Source organism: Mustela lutreola, chromosome 5 (assembly GCF_030435805.1).
Source record: "Mustela lutreola isolate mMusLut2 chromosome 5, mMusLut2.pri, whole genome shotgun sequence".
In the NCBI taxonomy this organism is placed as follows: domain Eukaryota; kingdom Metazoa; phylum Chordata; class Mammalia; order Carnivora; family Mustelidae; genus Mustela; species Mustela lutreola.
In genome coordinates, this window is record NC_081294.1 from 56,876,315 (window position 1) to 56,902,701 (window position 26,387).

Genomic DNA, 26,387 nt, shown 5'->3' on the forward strand with positions numbered 1-26,387 from the left:
CTGGCCTCATAAAATAAGTTTGGAAGTTTTCCTTCCATTTCTATTTTTTGGAACAGTTTCAGGAAAATATGTATTAATTCTTCTTTAAATGTTTGGTAGAATTCCCCTGGGAAGCCATCTGGCCCTGGGCTCTTGTTTGTTGGGAGATTTTCGATGACTACTTCAGTCTCCTTACTGGTTATGGGTCTGTTCAGGTTTTCTATTTCTTCCTGGTTCAGTTTTGGTTGTTTATATGTTTCTCGGAATGCATCCATTTCTTCCAGATTGTCATATTTGCTACTGTATAGTTGCTTGTAATATGGGCTTTTTAAAAGATTTTATTTATTTATTTGACAGAGATCACAAGTAGCCAGAGAGGCAGGCAGAGAGGGAGGAGGATGCAGCCTCCCCACTGAGCAGAGAACCAGATGTGAGTCTTGATCCCAGGACCCTGGGATCATGACCTGAGCTGAAGGCAGAGGCTTTAACCCACTGAGCTACCCTGGTGCCCCTGACTGTAATATTTTCTTAGAATTGTTAGTATTTCTCTGGTGTTGGCTGTGATCTCTCTCTTTCATTCATGATTTTATTAACATGGGTCCTTTCTCTTTTCTTTTTGATAAGTCTGGTCTGGGATTTATCAATCTTATTAATTCTTTCAAAGAACCAGCTTTGAGTTTCATTGATTTGATCTCCTATTGTTTTGGTTTTTATTTCATTGACTCTGCTCTGACTTTCTTATTTCTCTTCTCCTGCTGGGTTTAGGCTTTCTTTGCTGTTCTCTCACCAGCTCCTTTGCTGTTCTCTCACCAGCTCCTTTAGGTGTAGGGTAAGGTTTTGTCTTTGAGAACTTTCTTGTTTCTTGAGAAAGGCTTGTATTTTTTGTAATTATCATTCTCAAGAAAAAACCTTTGCTGTATCCCAAAGATTTTGAACAGTGTGTTTTTATTTTCATTTGTTTCCACGATTTTTTTAAAATTTTGTTTTAACGATTTTTATTTATTGACAGACAGGGAGACATGAGTGGAAGCACAAGCAGGGGGAATGGGAGAGGGAGAAACAGGCTTCTTGTTGAGCAGGGAGCCCAACATGGGGCTCAGTCCCAGACCCCAGGACCATGACCTGAGCCAAAGGCAGATGCTTAACGACTGAGCCACTCAGGCACCCCTCCATGAATTTTTTAATTGTTCTTTAAATTCCTGGTTGACCCATTTATTCTTTGGTGGAGTGCTGTTTAGCCCCCAAGTATTTGAGTTCTTTCCAACATTCTTCTCGTGGTTGAGTTTTAGTTTCAGCATTGTGGTCTGAAAATATGTAGGAAATGATCCCAATATTTTGGTATCAGTTGAGACCTAATTTGTGACCCAGGATGTGATCCCTTCTGGAGAATGTTCCATGTGCAGTAGAGAAGAATGTGTATTCTGTTGCTTTGGGATGGAATGTTCTGAATATATCTGTGATGCCCATATAGTCCAGTGTGTCACTTAGAGCCTCTATTTCCTTGTTGATCTTTTGTTTAGATGATCTGTCTATTTCAGTGTGGGGGGTGTTAAAGGCCCCTACTATAATTGTATTATTGTTTATGTGTTTCTTTATTTTGTTATTAATTGGTTTATATAATTGGCTGCTCCGATGTTAGGGGTATAGATATTTAAAATTGTTAGATCTTCTTGTTGGATAGACCCTTTAAGAATGATATAATGTCCTTCCTCATCTCTTATTACAGTCTTTGACTTAAACACTAATTTATCTGATATAAGGATTGCCACCCTAGCTTTCTTTCCTTCTTTTTTTTTTTTTTTTCATGCTTTCTTTTGATGTCCATTAGAATGGCAAATTGTTTTCCACCCCCTAACTTTAAATCTGGAGGTGTCTTAGGGTATAATAAGAGTTTCTTGCATACAGCATATCAATGGGTCTTGTTTTTTTTTTATCCATTCTGATACCCTGTGTCTTTTGATTGGGGCATTTAACCCATTTACAGTCATGGTAGCTATTGAAAGATAGGAATTTAGTGCCATTAAATTGCCTGTAAGGTGACTGTCACTGTATATTGTCTCTGTTCCTTTCTGGCCTGTTACTTTTAGGCTCTCTCTTTGCTTATAGGACCCCTTTCAATATTTCCTGTAGGGCTGGTTTGGTGTTTGTAAATTCTTTTTTTTTTTTAAAGATTTTATTTATTTATTTATTTGACAGAGAGAGATCACAAGTAGGCAGAGAGGCAGGCAGAGAGAGAGGGGGAAGCAAGCTTCCCGCTGAGCAGAGAGCCTGATATGGGACTCGATCCCAGGACTCTGAGATCATGACCAGAGCCAAAGGCAGAGGCTTAACACACTGAGTCACCCAGGTGCCCCGGTGTTTGTAAATTCTTTATATTTTTGTTTGTCCTGGAATCTTTTTATTTTTCTTTCTATTTCCAATAACAGCCTAGCTGGATATAGTATTCTTGGCTGCCTATTTTTCTAATTTAGTGCTCTGAATATATCATGCCAGCCCTTTCTTCTCTGCCAGGTCTGTGGATAGGTCTGTCACCAATCTAATATTTCTACCAGAGAGACCTCTTGTCCCAAGCTGCTTTCAGGATTTCTCTTTGTCACTGAGACTTGTACGTTTTACTATTAGGTGACAGGGTGTTGATCTATTTTTATTGATTTTGAGGGAAGTTCTCTGTGCCTCTTGAATTTTGATGCTTGTTCCCTTTGCCAAATTAAGGAAATTCTCTGCTATAATCTGCTCCAATATACCTTCTGCCCCCTCTCTCTTTCTTCTTCTTCAGGAATCCCAGTTATTCTAATACTGTTTTATCTTATGATACCACTTTTCTCTGGAATTCTCCCCTCGTAATCCAGTAGTTGTTTACCTCTCTTTTTTTCAGCTTCTTTATTCTCCATCATTTAGTCTTTTATATTACTAAATTTCTCTTTTGCTTCATTTATCCTAGCAGTGAGAGCCTCCATTTTTTATTGTACTTTAATAGCTTTTTTATTTCAACTTGGATAGATTTTAGTTCTTTTATTTTTCCTGAAAGGGATTTTATACCTCCAGAAAGAGATTCTATAGTATCTTCCAGGCTTTTTTTGATCCCAGGTAGCACCTTGATAATTATCATTCTGAATTGTAGTTCTGAGGTCTTACTAATGGCCATATTGATTAGGTCCCTAGCCATCAGTACTGCCTCTTGTTCGTTTATATATATATATATATATATATATATATATATATATACACATAAATACATACATGCATACATACTGGTGAATAGAACAGAGCCACACATTCGATTTTGAGTGTATTTTGTTAGAAGAAATTATCTCCCCAAATTAAAAAAAAAAAAAAAATACGTACACACACACACACACACACACACACACAAATAAGGGTGAACTAGATAAAGGGATGGAATATGACTGTAAAGATGAAAATTTAAAAAACATTTTTAAAAAGGAATTGATAAGTAGTTGTTGAAAAAATAAATAAAAAGAGGAAAGAATGTGATCAGGGTGGAGACTAGAATAAAGTCATGTGCTAGATTTAGGGCATATTTTGATCTGTTAGAAGCAATGGTATCCCAAAACTTAAAAGAAAGAAAAACCTGTATGTATACAAAAAGTTAGGTTAAATACAATGAAGGAATAGATTATGACTATAACAATGAAAATAAAAAGATTTTTAAAAAATGTATTGATAAGATAAAATAGTCAAACATGCTTAAAATAGGAAAGATTAAAAAATTTTAAAAATAAGAAAAAAATAAATTAAAAAAATTAACTTTAAAAGATTAAAGAACCATGGAAAAAAGCCATTAATTATTTGTGTTATATTCCCCTAGCTCTAGAGTTCTGCAGTTCTCATTGATTGGTGAACTTGGTCTTGGCCGGATGCTCTTGCTAATCTTCTGGGGGATAGGCCTGTTACAGTGATTCTCAAATGTCTTTGCCTGAGGCAGAACTGTCCACCCTTGCCAGAGACCAGGCTAAGGAATCTGCTCAATTTGCTTCAGGTATCTTTTGTTCCGTGAACACTTTCCGTAGAGCTTTGGACGATGGGAATGAAAATGGTGGCCTCCCAATTTCTGGCCCTAGACGAACTGAGAGCTTGGGGCCCCCCTCCTCAGTGTGTCCTCAGAAAACAGCTGTCAATCCTTCCACTCTCCTTGGTCTCTGACCACACTTTGAGCTCACCTGGTCTGTGCCCAAGCATTTTGATCTCTGGTGCATGGCCCCATTTGGAGTCCCCAAACCCAACAGATTCTTGCCACTCATTCCCGCACCACTACTCTCAGAGGAGGAAGGAGGCAGTCTCCCTGGATCTGCCACATGTGGGGTCCCTGCTTGAAGAATAGTGATCTGACTATGCCTTGGATCATGGTTTAAGGTAACCCGAGCTCACTCCTCAGCTCCATCTCTGTAGCCAGCTTCCCCACTCCAATACCTGGGAGCTCTGCTGTACTCAGATGCTCCTGGTCTTTTTGTGACCTTGCAGGTCCTGAGAGCACACTCTCCCTGCAAGGGCTCTATCCCCTGCTTAGCCTCTAGAGCAATGTCCCTCAGTGGAGCAGACTTCTAAAAGTTCCAATTTTGGGGGCACCTGGGTGGCTCAGTGGGTTAAGCCGCTGCCTTTGGCTCAGGTCATGATCTCAGGGTCCTGGGATCGAGTCCCACATCGGGCTCTCTGCTCAGTGGGGAGCCTGCTTCCTCCTCTCTCTCTCTGCCTATTTGTAGTCTCTCTCTGTCAAATAAATAAATAAAATCTTTAAAAAAAAAAATAAAAAAAAAATAAAAGTTCCAATTTTGTGCTCCGCTGTTCTACCACTTGCCCAGAGCCAGCCCCTCCCCCTGCGTTCTCTCTTCCCGTATATCACCTAAGATTCACTTTTCTACAGGTCCCACCTTCCAAAAAGTGGTCACTTCTCTGTTCCTAGATTTGCTGCTCCTCTTGTCCTCAATCTCCTGTTGAGTTTGTAGGTGTTCGGAATATTTTGACAACATCTGGATTCCTGGGGCCAGATGAAATTTAGGTCTCCTACTTCTCTGCCATCTTGCTCTTCTCCAGAGGTTTAGCTCTTGATTAATTTGGAAACTAAAGAATCCCTTAACCAGAAATTTATGGTAATGAAGTAAAATGACTCTTGTCTTTCTGAAATGAGTTCTTTTGGTTCTCAGTCCAGGGATCATTTCTATGTATTATGTTGGGGAAGTCCCTATAAACTTAGGGAGAAGATAAACTTCAGATCCTACTCTATGTGCATATACCTATACATGATAGTCACTTGTTATTAGACATGTGACTTACCTCAGGTTCTTCAACTGTAACATCAGAATAATAATAGTACTTACCCCCAAAAGTGAAGAAATATTAAAGTGATCTATTTTAAGTGCTGTTGTACCTGACACATAGTAAATATTCAAGTATTAGTGATTATTTTTGAGCTGGTGCTTCTGCTACTGTTGTTTTGTTGTTGCTGTTGCTGTTTTTGCTTCAACCCAAATTTTTAGTAATTCCTCCTAAGGTATTTCCAGTGTAATAGGGAAAACAAATATAAACTCCCCAAGGTAGAATTTAATAAATACCATGTATAGGTACAAACACTGTACAATGGAAAGAACAGAAGAAAGAATAATTCTGCAGGGGCAATCAGAGACCATTTTATGGGTCATATACATTAAAGCCAAGGTTTGAAGGTAGAATTCTTAATTTAATTCCAGACTGAGGAGTGCTGCCAAAGATTTTTGAAGGCGGAATCCAACCTGTGTTTTAGGAAGTTAGCTCTGGCAACAATGTGAAGAAGTAAAAAAGGTAGAGATATATAAGAAATATAATATAAAAAGTAGAAGCTTGGAGAGGATATCAAAATGGACTGGTTACCTTTTGTTGATTTTTATCATGAAATTATAGACCAAAAGTATGAGGGAAGCAAGGAGGTAAGAATGAGGTGGGAGTGACGTGGAGAAGGGCAATGGTGTACTCTTGATCTAGGTACCACATCAGATCATTTTTTCTACATAATCAGTGTGGAATAATTAATCATTATTCAATGTGGATTTGATTCAATGTGGATCAATCAATCATTAATCAATGTGGAATCAATAATCAATTTACCACATAAATCTTGGAACTCACATACTTTTCTCCCTCTTACCTCCTCTGGACCTTTAGTAGCGTTTCTCCCATTGGCCCTCCCTCTGTTTCTTGAACTCCTTTCTTCTCTTGACTCTCATGACACACTCTGGTTTTCTTCCAACTCCATGGATTCTCCTTACTCTTCCAGATGTCCGTTATTCTTTTTGACCACAAAAGCCTCCAACCCTGGCTCTTTCTATCTATGCAATCATCTAATTTCGTGCTTTAAAACACTACCTATTCCCTAATATCTCCCTCTTATTGAACATATTCCAAACTTCAGACTCATGCCTGTTAACTTCTAATTTGACTTACCCCATGGATGTTGTAATAGACTAACATCCTCTTTGAACTTGCTATTTTCTGAGATTCTCCATCTCATAAATAGAATGACATCCACCTAGTTGCTGAAGCCCAAGATCTAAAATTTTTATTTGATTTGTTTCTTTTGTCCAGCCCCCATATTCAACTCATCAGTAGGGCCTGTCAACATTACCTCCAAAATCTCCCAAATCTTGCATCTGCTTATTCTCACCTTGGATTTATCACTGTAACTTGTCCTAGAGTTAAGAATTTATGAACTGATCTAATTCTGTCTCTTTGACCTGTATAATATGTGACCTACTCAGGAACCAGAGTGATCTGTTAAAAATCTAATTTCAGGGACACCTGGGTGGCCAGTTGGTTAAGCCTCTGCCTTTGGTTCAGGTCATGATCCCAGGTTCTTGGGATCTAGTCCTGCATCAGGCTCTTTGCTCAGCAGGGAGCCTGCTTCTCCCTCTGCCTGCAGCTCCCTCTACTTATGTTCTGTCCCTGTCTTTGTCTCTCTTTCTCCCAAATAAATAAATAAAATCTTTGAAAAAATACCTAATTTTAGTCATGCTATTTTCTTTTATAAAAGACTTTACTTAACATCTCATCTCTTATTCAACTTAAAAAGTCCTATTTCTCCTAGTTCATCAGATTTTAGTTTCCTCTCTCCCACTCTCTCTAGATACACCAACTTTCTTTCCCTTGAACATATCAAGCTTGTTTCTGCTTATTGTACTTTGTGACTGCTTTTTTTTTTTAAAAACCCATCAGTGCTTTTTTGATGTCCTCTCTTCAGAGAATACTTCTTTCCCAATCTCCCAACCTGAAATCCCTTCTAACTCTCTCTGAATCCCATTACCCTATAGTAACCTGACTTCTTTTGTCCTTTATTTATTTATTCATTCTTCCTTTTGGCTCCCTCCAACTAAAAAGTAAGCTTTACTAGAGCAGCAATCTTGTCATTTGTCAAGTCAAATGCTTTTGCCACCATCTAAAAAAGGGCCTAACACATAGTAGCCACACAATAATAGTGTTTAAATAAATAAGTCTCTAATACCACCATTCTTTTTTTTTTTCTTTCAATTTTGCTTTTTTAAAAGAGAAAGAACCAGAGAAAGGGGGAGGGGCAGAGGGAGAAGAGAATCTTAAGCAGACTCCATGCTGAGAAGGGTGCCCAACACAGAACTCGATCCCAGGACCTTGAGATCATGACCTGAGCTAAAATCAAGAGTAGGATGCTTAACTGACTGTGCCACCCTGGTGCCCCTCTATATCCAACTCACTATCTTTTCTTTCTTTCTTTTTTTTTTTTTTTTTTAGATTTTATTTATTTATTTGACAGAGATCACGAGTAGGCAGAGAGGCAGGCAGAGAAAGAGAGGGTGAAGCAGGCTAACTGCCTAGCAGAGAGCCCCCTACGGGTCTCGATTCCCAGGACCCTGGGATCATGACCTGAGCCAGAGGCAGAGGCTTAACCCACTGAGCCACCCAAGCGCCCCTTTCTTGCTTATAATATAACAAGCTAGTTTAAAATTTTTATCTCTTTAAATAGCCACCCCTTTTAATTGACTCTATACCTGGAATATTTTAAAACTGCAGTGTGATTATCCAGCCCCCTCTCCTTCATAAACACATCCCACATAGGGTGTGACCCACATTTTCTCTAGCTTGTTTTCTGCTAATCTCTGCTTAGTTCAGTGTGCTGCTTTGTCAAATAATGGAGAGGAAGATTCTATGGTTTCACTACATTTTTGTCATCAGTATTCAGGAATGCTGTTAGTTTTTTACTCTTGTAACCTCACCGTATTGCCTGTGCACCTTGCACCAGGATGTTTTTTCAGGCTCCTTTTTAATTTGTAAAGAGAAAGAACAAGAGGCCCAAAGGTGATTACCAGTCAGAGCAGTTCATCATTAAAAAGGTCTGAGACATGTGGCAAATGGATAACTGTAAGACACAGGTCAAATGGATTTTGCACTATTCAGGAACCGGCTGAATTACAAAAATTAAATAGCACTCTAATTAACCAGAGTAGTTAGCACATAATTCAGATCTCTAGAACTCTAGCTGATTGTGGATTAAAAAAAAAAAAAAAAAAAAGTATAACATACAAATCCCACAACAACAAAACCCTGCTCTGGTTGGTTTTCTATATATAGGCTTCAAGGATGAAAAAAATTACAGATTTCTGCAAAAACAGGAATAGTCTTACTCTACAGGAGATGAAAAGGTGGATTCTGTTTTTCAAAGAGAATACAGTATTAACCTAGCAAGGGACGAAAGGAGTTTGGCATTCTGTTGTTAAACGCTACATATATCCTGATACGGGCATTTTAGGTCTGCACCAAATGAATGAAAAAAATGGGAGTTAAGATGAAAACAATATTATATGTAAGTTATAAAACTAAATCTGCCTCACTGATTGCTTTCTGAAGATGTAGAGTAGCCATTCCCCATCAAGATTAAGTTAACATACTGGCATGGGACCTGGATGAACCTCCAGATTGGTTAAATAAAGAGAATGATTATATCAGCAAAAATTTCTTAAACTCTTGGGGTGCATGTGTGGCTCAGTCAGTTAAATGTTTGCCCTCAGCTCAGGTCATGATCCTGGAATCCCAAAATCCAGTCCTATATTGGGCTTCCTGCTCATTGGGGAGTCTGCTTCTCCCCTTGCTCTTCCCCTGCTCATGATCTCTTTTACTTTCCCTCAAATGAGTAAAATCTTTTTAAAAAATTACTTCAACTTGATAAACAGCTGCAAAACCTGTTGGGAAACTTTTAACAGGGACTTAAGATATAAGAGGGCATTGTGGAAATACTAGAGAACTTTTAGAATTATAGTCTCTGCTCATAAAATGAAAAATAAAATGAAGTCTAATTTTACTGTTACACAAAAGAAGCTTTGGTAAATCACTGTGCAGTGTGGGTAAATATAAAAACTGAGACATGAAACTGGCAAGTGTTTGCTTTAAAAATTGAAGAAATATTCAAGACATACAAATGGCTATCAGACACATGAAAAAATGTTCATCATCACTAGCCCTCAGGGAGATTCAAATTAAAACCACATTGAGATATCACCTTACACCAGTTAAAATGGCCAAATAAACAAAACAGGAAACAACGTGTGTTGGAGAGGATGTGGAGAAAGGGGAACCCTCTTACACTGTTGGTGGGAATGCAAGTTGGTGCAGCCTCTTTGGAGAACAGTGTGGAGATTCCTCAAGAAATTAAAAATAGAGCTTCCCTATGACCCTGCAATTGCACTCCTGGGTATTTACCCCAAAGATACAGATGTAATGAAAAGAAGGGCCATCTGTACCCCAATGTTTATAGCAGCAATGGCCACGGTCGCCAAACTATGGAAAGAACCAAGATGCCCTTCAACGGACGAATGGATAAGGAAGACGTGGTCCATATACATGATGGAGTATTATGCCTCCATCAGAAAGGACGAATACGGAACTTTTGTAGCAACATGGATGGGACTGGAAGAGATTATGCTGAGTGAAATAAGTCAAGCAGAGAGAGTCAATTATCATATGGTTTCACTTATTTGTGGAGCATAACAAATATCATGGAGGACAAGGGGTGTTAGAGAGGAGAAGGGAGTTGGGGGAAATTGGAAGGGGAGGTGAATCATGAGAGACTATGGACTCTGAAAAACAATCTGAGGGGTTTGAAGTGGCGGGGGGGTAGGAAGTTGGGGTACCAGGTGGTGGGTATTATAGAGGGCACGGATTGCATGGAGCACTGGGTGTGGTGAAAAAATAATGAATACTGTTTTTCTGAAAATAAATAAATTAATTTAAAAAATAATAAATAAATTCAATTTAGTTAAAAAATTAAAGAAATATTAACAGGGAAAATATAACAAAAATTCTTTGTTTTTAAATATCTAAATTTCAAAATTCAACTAAAATGTTTCAATTCAATTCAATTCAATTCACACTTTTCACAATAAGGCATTTCATTTTTTAACTTTTTCCTAAAAATGATGAGGCTAATAATAAGAGTTAACGTTTCTTGAGCTTTCACTACAAGTCGTACACAATGTTAAATATATTCATTATCTTATGGAACCCCACAACTCCAGGAAAGTGAGAGTTACTGTCTGTGTCTTACAGATGAGGAGACTGTGATTCACAAACTAGCATAAATTGACCCAAGAACTCACATGCAGTAAGAAGGTGAGTTATGAACCCAGGGGTTTCTGGCTCTAATACCCCATTTTTAACTGCTAACCTATGCTATCTCCCTAATTTAAATTGTACCTTTTCCATGGAAATGAACAGCTGACTAAAATCTCCTCATATGACTCACACTTACAAAGGATTGTAGTCACTCATAATGTATTGTTCACTCATAATAATATATGATGTTAAACTTTTGAAAAGTAGTTTATAATTCTCTAAATTTAAATAAGGGACTCATTGGATAATTTACTCATTTATGTGGCAGACAAATATTTACTGAGTACTTGCTTTATTAAGGCAGTCCTTTAAGGATAAACAATATAATTCCCTTCTCTTTGTGGAGCTAACAGTCTAGTTGTGGAGGAAGGGAGGACAAACAAACAAAAAGAAAATTTCAAATAATAAGAACTGCTATGGAGACAATAAAGCAGGATGACATGCTAAAATAATACTGATGGGTGAATGAGGCATTTTAAAAGGATGGTCAGAGAAGGCTTCCTTGAAGATGTGACATTTGATCTGAGATCTTTATAAGAGTGATCCATGAAAAATTCTAGGGGAAGAATGTTCCAGGCAGAGAAAAGGGGGCAAAAGCCCTAAAATGAAAACACATTTGGTGCATTTGAGGAACAGAAAGTAAGCCGGTGTGCCTATAGTATGGAAAATGTCAGATGAATGTTGAGATGAAGCGGGGCGTGCTAAGACTTGAGATTTTATTTTATTGCAATAAGAAATCATTGGAGGGTGATTTACAGTTTGGAGGATTAATTTGGGGCTATATGATTTATCTAAGAACTTCGGATTTTATAGTTAGGCGTACCATTTCTATCAGCCTCAAACAAAAATAAGATATGGAAAAAGATTAAGAGGGCTATAGCCATAGTGCTGTATTAAAACCAGAGCTTAAGCCCTCACATCCAGAGACCATTCATTGAACTACAACTTATCCATTTAACTTAATCACAGTGTCAGGCACTATTTTAGGTACCAGGGACATGGCTGTGAATAAGAAAAGTTTCTTGCCTTATATTCTAGGTGATAGAACAGAAGAAACATGGAGTACTCATAATACTGAGTACTTATTGACAGTTCTTTTTAAAAATAATCTTTCTTGTTTGTATTTCAGTTTTAGGATGACTGCATTATTTATCAATTATGACTGATCTAGAACCTATTAACAAGCTTAGCACACAGTAATTACTCAATATCCTTAATTGAACTGAACTGAAGATGATCACATTTGCTTTAATCTCATTGATACAGTATTTCATTGTGTAAATATATACTCTTTTTTTTCAAACCATGTCTTATTTTGGAACATAAACATCTTGGGAAATCGTTTTTCTTTTTCTGAGAAGGCTTTGTCTTTTTACAGGCCTTTGCTGTATTAGTAACTGTTTTATCCTTATTCTGTGCAATGCAGTGTATCATAATTCTGTAAATTTAAATCTATAGGGAGTATATCTCTTTTGGACTTCAGTTATGTGAAGTCAGTTAACCCCTGATTTTTTCATAAATAAGTTTTTTTCATAGCCACCTTCACATAGTTTGTTCTCACACATCATAAAGAAATTAATGAAATGGAGAACCTTTGTCCTTTCCTATTTCCATCTATACATCCTATTATAAAACAACAACAACAATAACAACAACAACAACAACTCACCAGTTGGCACCTGGGTGGCTCAAAGTGTCTGCCTTCAGTTCTGGTCACGATCCCAGGGTTCTGGGATTGAGTCCTGCGTCTGGCTCCTTGCTCAGCAGGGAGTCTGCTTCCCCCTCGCCCTCTGCCTTCCTTTCCCCTTGCTTATGCTCTCCCTATCAAATAAATGATAAAATATTTAAAAAGAAAAAAAAAAACCTCACTCTTTTCTGTTTGTCAGTTTAAAATACCATTATATTTTGATCTTTCTTTTGGCTTTCCCTTTCCTTTCTGTGAACTATGGACAGATGGTCCACCAAAAGTGTCCTATTCTTTTTCCTGGTACATATTCAGCAACATTGGAATGTCTTTCCCTATTATCATTCCCCTTCCTGTGTAATTTATTTTCAACCTCTGGAACGTAGCTTAACTTTGACCATTTCTGAAAGTCTTTGATCTTCCACATCTGGGCTATCTGCTTGGGTTTCTCCTATTGCCAGCTTTATCACATGCTATTGTAATTTCTATTTGCTCCCAATTTATTTTCTTAGACTATAAACTCCCTGAGGGCTGGAACTAGATCTTAATTTCATTTCTAATTCCCACTTCCTGGTTCAGTGACTACCAACTAGTGGACTTTTAACAAAATATATTAAGTGAATGAATAAATGGATAAATTAGCTGTCATTTTCTAAGGCAGATCATAATTTAATTTCTTCTCATTGTCTGGTACATTAAAAAAAAAAAAAAAAAAAAAAAAGGCTTTGTTCATACTGTGACTTTTCCAGTCTCCTGAGTTCTATTTTTATCATTTTCTTTTATTTTGTATAGTTTGATACTTAGCATGTTACTTTAGAGCAATGTAGCTTTTAAGTCTGAGGTAGAAAAGACAATCTAGTATTGGTATAAATCTGCCCTTAGGACCCATTTCTCAGGAAAAGCAGATAGGAGTGAACAGTGGTTGAGGATCTAAGAGCAGGCATGTGTCATTAAGAAAGAGAACAGGGCATCATTTCCACATTCACTTTCATTCCTCTGATATTTCAGCTCACAAAAGCTCTGGCTTGATTGTTGACAGCCAGTGTATAAGAACTGGGGTTTCTACTGCCTTTATACAGGAAATCAGTGTGGCTATATAAGAAGGAGTGAGAAATGGTGTTTCCGTCTCATGAATAAAAACTGTGTATCTTGATGTTGCTGACAAAGAGCTGAAGTTACTAAACCAATGATATACTCCCAGGGAAATATAGGTGAAAAAGATACTTACTATTTTTTTTTTCTTTTTTTCCCTTCCCTAGCTCTTTATCAGCGTTCAATTCAACCCAAGGAACCAGGAACCAAGGAGGAAGGAAGTAATTGACATTCAAAGCCTCTATTTTTAGACACCTTTACACTTTCTTTGCTTCTAACTAGCAAGGATTTTTCCAAACAAGCTTTTAATTAGCAGGTGAGTTTAATTGATATGTGGGTTTTCTCAGAAGGGGAAAGGACCTCAATGTAGAGAAGGAGCGGGGAGGGACTCCAATCACTCTCACTCACAATAGAAGACCATTAATTCATTTGCACCTGGATGTTTTAAAGGATCAATTTACTGTAGCAAAGAAAGAAGGCAGAGAATCAAAAGGTTGGAATCTGTCAGAGAAGAAAGAGAGGCACTATAATTTAACATGCTATGTGGATGATTTAAAACTTGGAAAAATATTGCTTCTGATGTCCAAATACAGAAACTAACTTATTTGCATTTAGTCAGGTTTGGTCCATGTCCTGAGAAAAGATTAATGTTTCAGAATCAATGAAGTTATTTATTTTTAAGTTTTTAGTCTGAAGTACAGCAAAAAATAAGACCAAATACATATTTAAATCACTTACATTGCTCTTAAAGGAGTATTTTATTAATGTAATTGAATGTGAGGATGTTTTAAAAGTTTAATTCAAAGTGGTCTTGTAATTTATGGGACAAGAGAAGACACATATCCTGTGTCAATTTCCTAAAGTGGAAGGTTGCCGGAAATGGGGACACGTATACATCATGAATCAGAGACCATTGATGGCATGCAACAGAGACCAATACTAACTGATGTAAGGAGACAAAACAAAAGAATAAATTGAAAACATACTGGCTTTCTCACAGAATCAAATAGATGAATCAATAATCAAGCCTCACAAAATGACGGAAACTAGAGAAGCTCTAAAATTTAGGTAGTGGAAACTAGCGGAGGGTCCCTTCAAGGATCTGCCTCTTTAAGGACTCAGGAAAGAGGAAATGATCCAGTGAAGCTTAACTTCATATGCCCACCCTCTGACAGGGAGCTAAGATACTTCAGTCGTGCTAGCATTATCTGTAGTGGGAGAGAAATAGTTCAAGTAAAAAAACTCTAGTCAAGCAGAGAAAGACAACTATCATATGATCTCCCTGATATGAGGAAGTGGTGATGCAACATGGAGGCTTAAGTGGGTAGAAGAATAAATGAAACAAGATGGGATTGGGAGGGAGACAAACCATAAGTGACTCTTAATCTCACAAAACAAACTGAGGGTTGCCGGGGGGAGGGGGTTGGGGAGAAGGGGGTGGGATTATGGACATTGGGGAGGGTATGTGATTTGGTGAGTGCTGTGAAGTGTGTAAACCTGGTGATTCACAGACCTGGGGATAAAAATATATGTTTATAAAAAAATATATGTTTATAAAAAATAAAAAATTAAAAAAAAAAAAAAAACTCTAGATACAACTTTTGACCTACTAGAAAGCTTGTGTAAATACACATGTAATATATAATCTATACATGCATATGGAGTCAATATTGTTACAAAATGATAACTACCCCATTTCTCCCCAATATTCCAGTACCAGTATTCTCTGCCTGCTTCAGGATGATTCTGGGTGTTGATCAGGCATGTTCAAACTTTGTGCCACATCAGACATTGTTAAAGTTCATATTCTCCATTAACCGGAGTGGGAGTCTGCCTTGTAGAGGAAGAAAATTTCCTTTGAGTCCCTGCAGTCAGCAACTATAAAAAAAAATGGCAGCACTTTTACATTTTAAGATGCCTTTTCAGATTATTTGATATTTATTCTTTTTTTTATTATTATTTTTTATTTTTGTTTTTTGTTTTTGATATTTATTCTTAAGAAAAAAACTTAAATAATAATCTAGGCCCTGCTGAGTTCACTACAGAACTGTCAGAAACTTGTATTTATTGGACACGTGATAATTACAAAGAACATGGAGCCCTAGAAGAGAAGCTGGCCTCATACACGCCTCCTATCCCTAAATTTATGCTTTAATGAGAGTCCCAAACTGAGATTTTTAGCAAATGTTATTACAGTAGGAAACAATTACTCATAATAGGAGGGTTTGGTTCATTATTTTTGAATGAACCGCTCTATTCAGGATAAATCTGGGGGGGACTCTTAAAATTTATCCTAAAGGCTATACAGACCACTCTCCAACTTACAATTTTTTGACTTTACCATGACATGAAAGCAATATACATTTAGTAGAAACCATACTTTCAGTTTTAAATTTCGATCTTACCCTGGGTTGGTGATATGCATATAGTACTTTATTATGATGCCAGGCCATGGCAGCAAGCTACAGCTCCTCGGCAGGTACACTGTCACAAGGGGAAACAACTAACTTACAACAGTTCTCTACCCATACAAACACAGTGTTTATTACTTTCAGTACAGCATTTAATAAATTACATAAGATAGTCAATACTTTATTTAAGCCTTTGTATTAGATGATTTTGCCCAAGTGTAGGCCAGTGCAATTGTTCTGAGCACATTTAAGGGAGGCTAAGCCAAGTTCTGATCTATGGCAGGCTAGGTGTATTAAATACATTTTTGACCTAGGGTATTTTCAACTTAGGATGGCTTTGTGGGGATGTAACCCCATCATAAGTTGAGGAAGGTAAGTTTTTTTTTTTTTTCCTTCTTAGGAAACAGAATATGTGAGGATAATTTGAAGATTATTGCTTGACCTCATGGCTAATCCAAATGGAAATTCATGACTATCTTTGGCAAAGTAATTAGATTCATAACTTGGCTAACTTGGCTTAGTATAAGCAGTTTGTATGTTCGTAAGAAAAATCTGAACTGAATGTCATATCCAATTACAGTTCTGCCTTGTGTGATTTGTGGCTCCCTGTTTGTATCCTTCTCTAGAATGTTAGCTGGCAATATAAGCTCTTCTAGCAAGCAGCTCACCCAGGTCCAGTGTATGCTGATGATAGGAAGGTAATAAAAACAAGAACCCTTGAATGCTATAATTGGTGATCCAGCCTCCTAGACTACTGAAAATTAATTGGCCAGATGTTCCCTACCCAACTGTAAATAGGGGATAATGTAGGAGACTGAGTTTTCAACCTTCCCCAGGTGTGCACATTTGAGCAGAGAAAAGTGATTATGAGTGACATGATGACAGGTGCAGTGCCCATGTTCCACACTGCCCTTGTATATCCATGATATTTTAGGATTTTTTCCCCTGAGGCACTTGAGAGATATGAAAATAGACAAAGAATGAAACCAAAAGACCTTTAAAATGGAAGAAAAAAAAACCTTGGAAGTTGTGAATATTATATTTGTATATATTAATGTGTTGTTATTTAAGGTTACATTTGAGCCTGTCACTGTTAGCTGTTGTTGTAATTATGTGCCAAGCCCTGTAGTAAGCACTTTACATTTTGTGATTAACCTTCACAATTTTACAGGTGGGTACTTCCATCATTTCTGCGTTTTAGATGAGTCAACCACTGTTCGCTCTCAGAGATGGAATCAATCTCTCACAGTTACACAGGAAGTGAGAGAGTACCCTTGAGTATCTAACATCAGAGCTCATGGGCTTACCTACTAAACCATATTGTTTCCAAAATAGAAGCTCTGTTCAGTTCTCCAAAGCACACTGTCATAAGCCCATTACCTGTATTATCTCATTTAATCCTCACAACCAAGAAAGGTATAACAGACTGTCCTGGTTTCACAGAAGAAGATAAAGATACTTAGAAGAGTTTGATCAACTTGACCAAGGTTGTATGACTTTACAGAACGAGAAGGTGCTCAAATATACTTTTCTCTGATTTCAAAGCCTAGGTGTGAGGCAGTGCAACAGAAGGATAGGTTTTCTGGATGTGAAAGTATAACATCAGCACTTTGATTTAAGTCTGATTTTCTTTATTGTCCTTACTCACATGTTTATATTCACAGCAAAAGTGATTATCCTGCCATCTTCTCCTATGCAACATATCCTTGAGCTTTAATTTTGAATGGGGCCCAAAGCATCCCTTGATTATTTCATGCAATTGCCCTCAAGGACTATTTAGGAAGAAAATGTTGTTCTTCTAATAAAACAGCACAGCTGTCTCAAAGAGCTTTTAATCCATCTTTTTAAAAGATGTGGACTTTCTAAAATAATGTCGCCCCCATTTGTCTTCGATGAAAGAAGATATTTCAAAACCAGGAACACCTATCATAATAAACCATTAAGATGACTCCAGCCTTTCAGTGTATTTTTAGAATTTCATATTTCACCAAATGTTGTTATATATAATTCATGGTAGTGGGATATGATGGGATATGACAGTTATCTCATTTGTGAAGAAAGATCAAATAACTCATTGTCCTACATGCACAAATAAATTATTCTTGTCCCCAAGCATGAGATTCTGTTTTGTTTGTTTCCTTACCTTAATGGATTTTCTTTTTCACATTAATATTTTTTTGCAAAAGACTATGACCCTTAAATATCAATTTGACTGTTGTGAAAGAAGGAAAATTCTTAGAAATTAGCCTCAGTGATCTAAAAATGAAGTATTAACAAAGTAGCCCATGCCTCCAGAAGTAAAAGGAAGCCTTGAGTGATAATTATTTTGTATGATTTCATTCAGTGTTTTTTGTTACATGTCAAACATATGAAGAGAAAGCTTAATTTTTCCCTTTGAGACCCTTTGAGCAGATACCATCTGTTTCAGCTCAAGGAGGGTCTAGGGTTCTGTTTTTCTTTCTTCATCAATTTTGAAGAGTCCTATATTTGATTCTAACATTACAGTGCTATACTATCTAGAACTTGGGGTCTTAATGTGATGCTTTTGTCCACAGGGTATTTAAACGCATACATGAGTATAAGTAAATGAAAATTTTCCTTAATTAAATTACATCAGTGTCTGAGAATATGCCTCACTAAATTTTGCCTGTATTTTTACTTCTTATTCTTTATGATCATGTATATTTCTTATGGTTTTTAATCTTAACTGGTGTGAATTTTAGTCTATGTAGTCTTAGTTGATTGATCTCCTTAAAGAGATTATTTCCTACTCTTTCTTATTTTCTCATTTGTGGGACATTTATAAAAGCACTCAACAACTCTTTTTCAAGTAAAAGTGAAATTGATTTAATGCTTTTCAAGAAAAAGAAATAGCCCCATGTTGTCTCCTTAAGGGTAAAGGTCAGTGTCAAAAGAAAAGATGGCTAGTAAGGAAGCATTTGGAGAAAATCCTAACTCATGCTTTTATTGTTCTGTTTCTCAGAAAATTTTCCACGGGAAATAATGTGATGTTGTATTTTTAAGACTTTTATAATACAAATTTCTAAGTACATGTTCATGGAATACCTGAAGTTGTATATACGTTTTTGTCATAGACAACCAATATAAGTAATATAGAGAGTAATAATATAAGTAATGGTGATTATATAAGTAATATAGAGAGAGCACTTAAATTTGCATTTATACATATATAAGCTAGCATAAAATAACTTGATCAAAGCATTATCACATATTTATAAAAATATATATATTTTTTATATTACTATGTGTAATTATCCAGTTATGATAGGTAATAGATGTTTGATAAATAGAACTTAGTTGTAGTGTGTGTGTGTGTGTGTGTGTGTTCTCTTTGCTAAATATAAGTCCGTGTGTCTTGCTACTTGCTAAATGTTGTCTCTGTGTGTACAAATGTTCATTGCATCAGGCAGCACTGATAGCTTAGCTCTAGTCATTCATGAGAACATATGTAGGGCAGAGGAAAAAGTATCCAAGCTAATAGTCCCTGTATCGTCAGTAACCACACTTCAGCTGGACTTCCTCGACTTTGATACAATCTGAGTGCAAAGCTAATAATAATTCCAAAAGTTATGTGGCCACTGGCCTCTACTAAGCGTTTCTCAGAAGGAGCTTTTTAGAGCCTACCACAATCAAGAGTTTTAGAGCAATGAGAGAGTCCTGCTAACATCCTTTTAATAACATCTTTTGAGGCACCCAGATTGTTAACTACTTGAGCATTTTGCATTAATTCTGGTTGCTTTTCAGTAATCAGATGATTAGGACAAATAGATAAGCAGTAGTTCTTCAACAAATTCTACAAAATCTCATTTGTTTATTTGGACCTGAAATAACTGAAAGAATTCTACTGCTACTGTCTTCAATATTCCACATAAAGATTGAGAGGTAGAAAATAGCAGGAGTAGAACATAAAATCAGAGCATTTTAGAGAGGATGACAATGGTGCTGAACACATTTTGTGTGTCTTTGAGGTGTCCGTTCCTCTGACAAGTGTGTTATATCCCTGATCTCATTTAGTTTTCCTCCTTAAGGGGGTAGATTGGTTATCTACAATTTCCAGACAAGGGTACTAAAATTCCAAGGGATTCAGTGACTTCCTTATGCATTTACTTCTAGGAAACCTTTCTTTCCTCATCGAAATTGGAGACCGGTATCCCTATTTACTGTCATCCCCACCCTGACCCTTCAAATTTAAGTTCCTTGAAGTAATTAACAAAAATAAACAACACTCCCTGTCCTCAAAGAGCTAACATTCTAGTGTAGAGGGACAAAGATAAGCCTATAAATAATGCAAGATATGTAGAATGAGAAATGAGGAAAGGCATTGTGAAAAATAATACAGCAGGGCAGGGGCCTAGAGAGGGAGTGGTCAGGGACATCTTTCCAGAGAAAGTGGCATTTGAACCAAGAACTAAGGAAGCAAAGGAGGGAGCCATGAAGTCAGATAAAAAAATAAGAGTTTCAGGCATAGGTAACAGTTCCCTGGTGTGGGACAGAAATGAGCCTGACATGTCTGCATGCAGCAAAGAGGTCAGTATGGCTAGAGAGAAGGGAATGAGAGGGAGAATAGCACAGTATCAAGTCAGACAGGTGGTGGGTAGAGGAGGGTGAAAACTTCTCGGCCCTTCTAGGCAATTTACTGTGAGTGAGATGGGAAGACAAGGCATGTTTGAGTAATAGGTTTGATGTGACCTGGTTTCCCTCTTCCTCAGAGACTCACAGATAGCTGTATTGAGAACAAACTGAAAGAGGTCAAGAATGGAAGCAAGGAGAATGTTTAGAAGGTATTAAAATAATTCAGGGAAGCATAATCAGATATGGCTTAAACTGAGGGTGGGTGGCAGGGAAGGTGATGGGTAGTGTCATTATGGATATATATACTTTTTTGATACATATTTTTTGAAGGTAAATCTGGCAGCATAGATATGGGATGTGGGTGAAACTGACAGCATAGATACAGATATAAGTCAAGAGTCAGCTCAGGGGTTTGGGGCTGAGTATCTGGAAAGATGGAGGCACAAATAACAGACAGTATATTGCAAGACAGCATGTTTTGGAGGAAGGGCTTGGAGCTGAGTTTTTGACATACTAAATTTGAGATGCATATTAAACATCCTACCTGAGATATTGTTCTAGTAGTTGGATATCTAAGTCATATAGAGTCCATAGTAAAGTTTAGGGCTTGGGATATGAATATGGTATCATTACTATAAAGATTGTATCCAAAGTCATGTAACTGGATGTAATCTCCGTGGGGTTAGTGAGGCCCTGGCAGATAATTGGTTTATAGTTGATAATTTAAAATTACCTGTATATGAATGAATGGGTGTGTGCAACAGAGGTGAAATGAGAAGAAAACTAGTTTGTCTAACATCAGAGCCATTGTGTTTCTTACTCTTCATGTAGGTCTAGGTTTTTAGTTGAATAAGAGAAAGTGTCTGGTTATTTTAAACAAAAGCAATGGCAAAATGGGAATTTACCTGAAAGGTATTGGAGCACTCACAGATATATCTATATATCTATATATCTTTATACCTATATCTATATCTCTCTCTATATATGTGTGTGTGTGTGTGTGTGTGTGTGTGTGTGTGTGTGTGTGTATTTCTTTCAGAATTAAAAAGCCAGGCTTGAATGCTACATAAGCAGAAATAAGGCCTATAATTACACAACCATTTAAAAAAAGAGTTATCAATATGCCAGCTTTAACAACAGAATAAGAATGGTGATGATAATAATGATATCAAGGAAAAGGGAATCATTTTTGAAAATGCCTACCATGTTGCAGATTATTAGATCATTAATCTTCACACCACTTTTGTGAAATGTGCAGTTACTCTCACTTTTTTGGATGAAAAAACTGAGGGTCAGAGATGTTCATTAATTCTTCTAGGTTACACAAATGGTGAGCACCAGAGTCTGGATTCCGATCCAGATTTCTTATTCCAAAAATAATTTTCCCATTTACCAGACTGCCCTTCTAAAGCAACAAGTAGGTACAGCAATTCATAAAAAGCTGGAAATTCTTTTTAGAACACTGTGAGGTAGGTTGGGCTGATAGTTTATTCCTATTTAATAGAAAGGGAAACTGGAGCTAAATTATCTGGCCCAGCTTGATAGCCTAGAGAAGCCAACCTAAGATGTTTCCTGGTCCACTAAAAGTGAGTCTGAATTTTCTCAATATTACGCAGAACTAAATTTAGCAGAATTAATAATGATCCTAATAAAAATACCTCTATCCTTACGCAGGTTTACTAGTTATTGATTGCCTTCAGTTACAAATATATATGAATGTACTAAAGTCCTATATTTATTGATTATAAAGTTGGCTTTTTTTTATATTCTAATGGTACTTCTTTATGCATTTCTGCTTAACTACAATCTTAATTGTGATAGTACTTACCTCTACTATGATAGAATTGCTCTGGATTCTGATAATTTTCGTTTTTTTTTTTTTTCAATTATTAATTACTTCCCTTTTCCCCACCCACTCTTGTTTGGAAATAAGGAGCCCTCTGTTCCTTTCTCAGGTTCTGTCATTCTGATGTGGAGAATCAATCTCTTTCGTCAATACAATACTTCTCTGCCTGCTTTGTCATTTATTTTTGTATTGGATTGTCTTTCACTTTATTTCTCTGGTCTCTTTCCTTTTGACTCTTTTAAAAATTTATTTCTCCCAACTGAATCACTTCTGTTCAGCGGAATGAGATTTTGCTTGCTTTTTCTCCCTCAACATGTTATGTTTATCATGAGATTAATATCTATATTTTTTTGCTCCGAAGTCTCTTGAACATTTTCTCTCAGTCATTTTTATTTTCCTTCTCGTTTCCATGGTTCTGTGTTGTTAAAGTTCTTCATGCCTGTTCTCCACCTATCTTTTAGTTTGTCCTGTTTTCCTACATCAGCTTCTTGGGAGGTTTTATTCTTCAATTTTTCACATGATGATATCAGAAATCTCTGCTACTATGTACGGTCAAAGAATTATAAGTCCTCTGCTCTGTTCCGCTCTCTGCACATGTTTATTAGTAAGTGGATAGTATTGGAAGAGCTTCCATTCTTATACTAGACTTGTCCAGGCTTATATTTATTTTAAAAAGTACTTCAATCTTAAAAGAAAGTATATCTCAAAGTAAGATTCAGTTTTGTAAAACTTACTGTTAATTCAAGTATTCAAGTAGGCTTGGCAATCCACAACAAATATTTTTTCTGACTTATTACTTCATATTGAGTTATTTTAAGTTTTGATTAATATTTTGAAAATAAAAAGTACAGTACCTACATGCAAGAAACATTTTACAGTTTATATTTAAGTGTATTGAACAGAGTTGAAGTTAGGACAGCACTGGGTTATAGTGGACAGAGCTGAGCTTTGGAGTTAAACAGATTTGACTTTGAACCCTGGTTTCATATACCTCCAGTTTGTAGCCTTCAGCAAGATCAATTTTTCTCAGTCTCAAGTTTCTCTTTTTTCTTAATACTGGGGTAATTGTATTTGCTTTAGGGATAGTTAGAAGATTCACCATGATGCCATGTTTAAATGTTTTAATTCAGGGACTAAAATATTGTAGGTGCTTGATAACTTGTAGACATTATTATTATTATTTTATATAAAATGTCAACATTTCTGGTCTTTTTTTTTTAAGTGTGAGTTTACTTCCAAAAGTATTCATGACCTTTCTTTCCTCTCTTCAGTTTGAGAACATTTGCTTTCTTTTTATTAAGTATTCATTATATACATGACAACCTACAGAAGAAAATTTGATAGCTATAAGTATCAAGTAGATTTTGCATAGGAAGGAAAAAAAAAACACCTGAAAAATGGTTAAATATTTCTGGGTTATATAATCACAAAGTAGGAAAATTATAATTGAGGGATGACTGAGTAAATCCTTTAGAATGAAGGCGCCTTAAGAACTGATATAAGAAATCTAATGAAGCAGGAGGTTATGTAACCTCATGGAGTTTTTAATGATGAAGGTAAGACACACTTCCTTAGTTCTTATAGGAGCCCTCTGCAGATGGCGTCCTCAGGAACTTCAGTTAAAATTAGCTAGTTAAAAGTATACACAAGTAAGTGTCCCATTCTCATAAGTCAAGGCTTTGTGTAGAGAATTGAATTCTCTACACAAAATTCTGAAATTATTTGCCTTCCATGTCAACTCCACCTATATCCAAAACCTTTCTCACCTGGCCTGACCTGTTTCTTTAGAGCTGCTATTCTACTGGCTGACTAGAATTTGATGTATCTTCTCACCTCAACTTCCACAAGTCAAAACATCTATGTGCTTTCTGGCCATCCACCTACCAGAGCAATTCTACATTTGCTAATGTATGCCAATGGTCACATAATTTCAGTGAGTCCTTTAAGTCATCCTTAATTCTATCATTCAGTCTCTCTGACCTTGTATTTTAATGCCCTTGATTTCTACTTTATAACTTACAGTCTCTCACAGCCATTTGATATTCTACTTGCTTTTGTGCTAAAAACAAAAACGAAAACAAAAAAAAACCCCGCAGATAAAGTATAAAGTATCTGGTCTAATGATAAAAATCACAAACAAATCTATTAGCATGTATAAAAATGCCATTAATGTTATGTTATATTATTGTAAATTATAAATATTATTAAAATGCTGCTTAATATTAGCATAGAGTGGCATAAGGCCAGCACGTGTACAAAAACATAACATTTCCCCCCTTCTGTTTACTGCTAGGGATTCATTAAACATTACTCCTAAAAGTGAAATATTTTGAAAGCCTGCAGATACCTACACATCAACTTTCTTTTGTTCCTTCCTCAGTCTAACTACAGTTCTAAAAATTTTGCCTCATAAGGAATTTGTTCTTCATGGTTGTGTACATGATTGTCACATGGGATGCATCTCCCCCCATGCTACGGGGGCAAAGGTTTAAATGATTGTCATGGTTAATTTTCCTTGTCTGATTTTTTGCCTTACACGCTACTCTAAAATATAAGGAAAGCTTAATTTGGGACTCTGCAGTCCCATTTCTTACCTACTTACGTGACTATTTACTTATTACAGAATAAATTTCAAGTTTTTGTCCAAGTTTTATGTCCATACCCCACCCCCCTTCTCCTAGTTCTTCAACTTCTGCTTTTATTCTTCCACAGAGCCTTAAGAGCATCATGTCAGGCTTGCTCATTTTTCTCTATTACAGACTGTGCTGCTCCTTTGAAAACTTGGCCCAGCCTCCTCTATGTAATAATCTCCCTCCATGTCCACCTAGAGAATTCCTACCTGTCTAATAACTTCCACTTGATCACCCACTGCTGGAAATAGGTTTCCTTCCTCTGAACTGTGACCCCAGGTTTCTAGCACACTTTCATCCCATATTTCTACCATGCTCACTATGAAAAAGAGCAATGTAGAAAAGAAAGAAAAAAAGACTCATTATCTCACCCCCTGATAACAACTATTAATATTCAATAATGGGCTTTTCTTGCTTTTTTCTCCTTATACCTCATCATCCTCATAATTAAAAGGAGAAAAGTAAAAATTCTATCATTATTTTATTATGTGCCAGATACTATTTTAACCTTTTAAACCACTGATTGCATATCTTCACAACTACCATAGGAACATCTTATTTTTATCCTCATTTGTTAGAAAAGAAACCCAAAACTTAGAGTTGTTAGGCCATTCTCCCAAGTCATGAAGCTACAAAGAGATAGAAAGTGGATATGAGCCAGTATTTGCTTCGTGTTACAAGTCTTGGATCTTAACTACAATATGATGCTGACACCATGGACATAGGTAATCACATCAAACTTATTTTTTCTCATATATGTAAAAAAGTTTAAGAAAACAATGGAAAAATGGCACTTCTAAGACTAAAAGTGAAACTCTATATTAAAAGAGACCCTATGAATCATTATTGTAAAAGGGCAGGTTTAGTCAAGAGAATAATTATTATGGTTCACACCTGCATGGTGCTTATTACCACATACCAGGCAGTGTTCTAAGTGTGATATACATTAACTCATTCACACTCACATTAACTCTGTGGGAGAGGTACTATAATGGTCACCATATTACAGATGTGCATACTGAAACAGATCAGTTAACTGATCACTCTAAGACTATCATGATGCCTCAGCCTATACAAGAACATTACACTGTGTGTATGTATATGTGTGTGTGTGTGTGTGTATACACATATGTGCATATATATTTTTTATAAATAAATTTATATATAAACATATATAATACTTCTACCTCTAAACTTACGCTTTTATATGTGTATTTTTTTCTTAATATAACAACAGTGTACTTACTTTGACCATAACATGGTATTTAATATGTAATCAGTAGCTCAAAAACAGGGAATGATTCTTGAACCAGTTTTGTTTGTAGAAGCAAGGCGCTAACTTTAATTAACTTTAACTAGGACTGCTTATAGCTGCATGTGAGAAGAGACACAAAAAGGCCCATTAACTCTGAACATCATTTCCATGTTTTTGCCTCTGTATGCCCTCAAGATAGTATTTTTTCCCTGCTGTTCTTTGATTTTTGCCTCTTTTTCCATTTTTTTAAAAAATGTATTAGCCAAGGGTG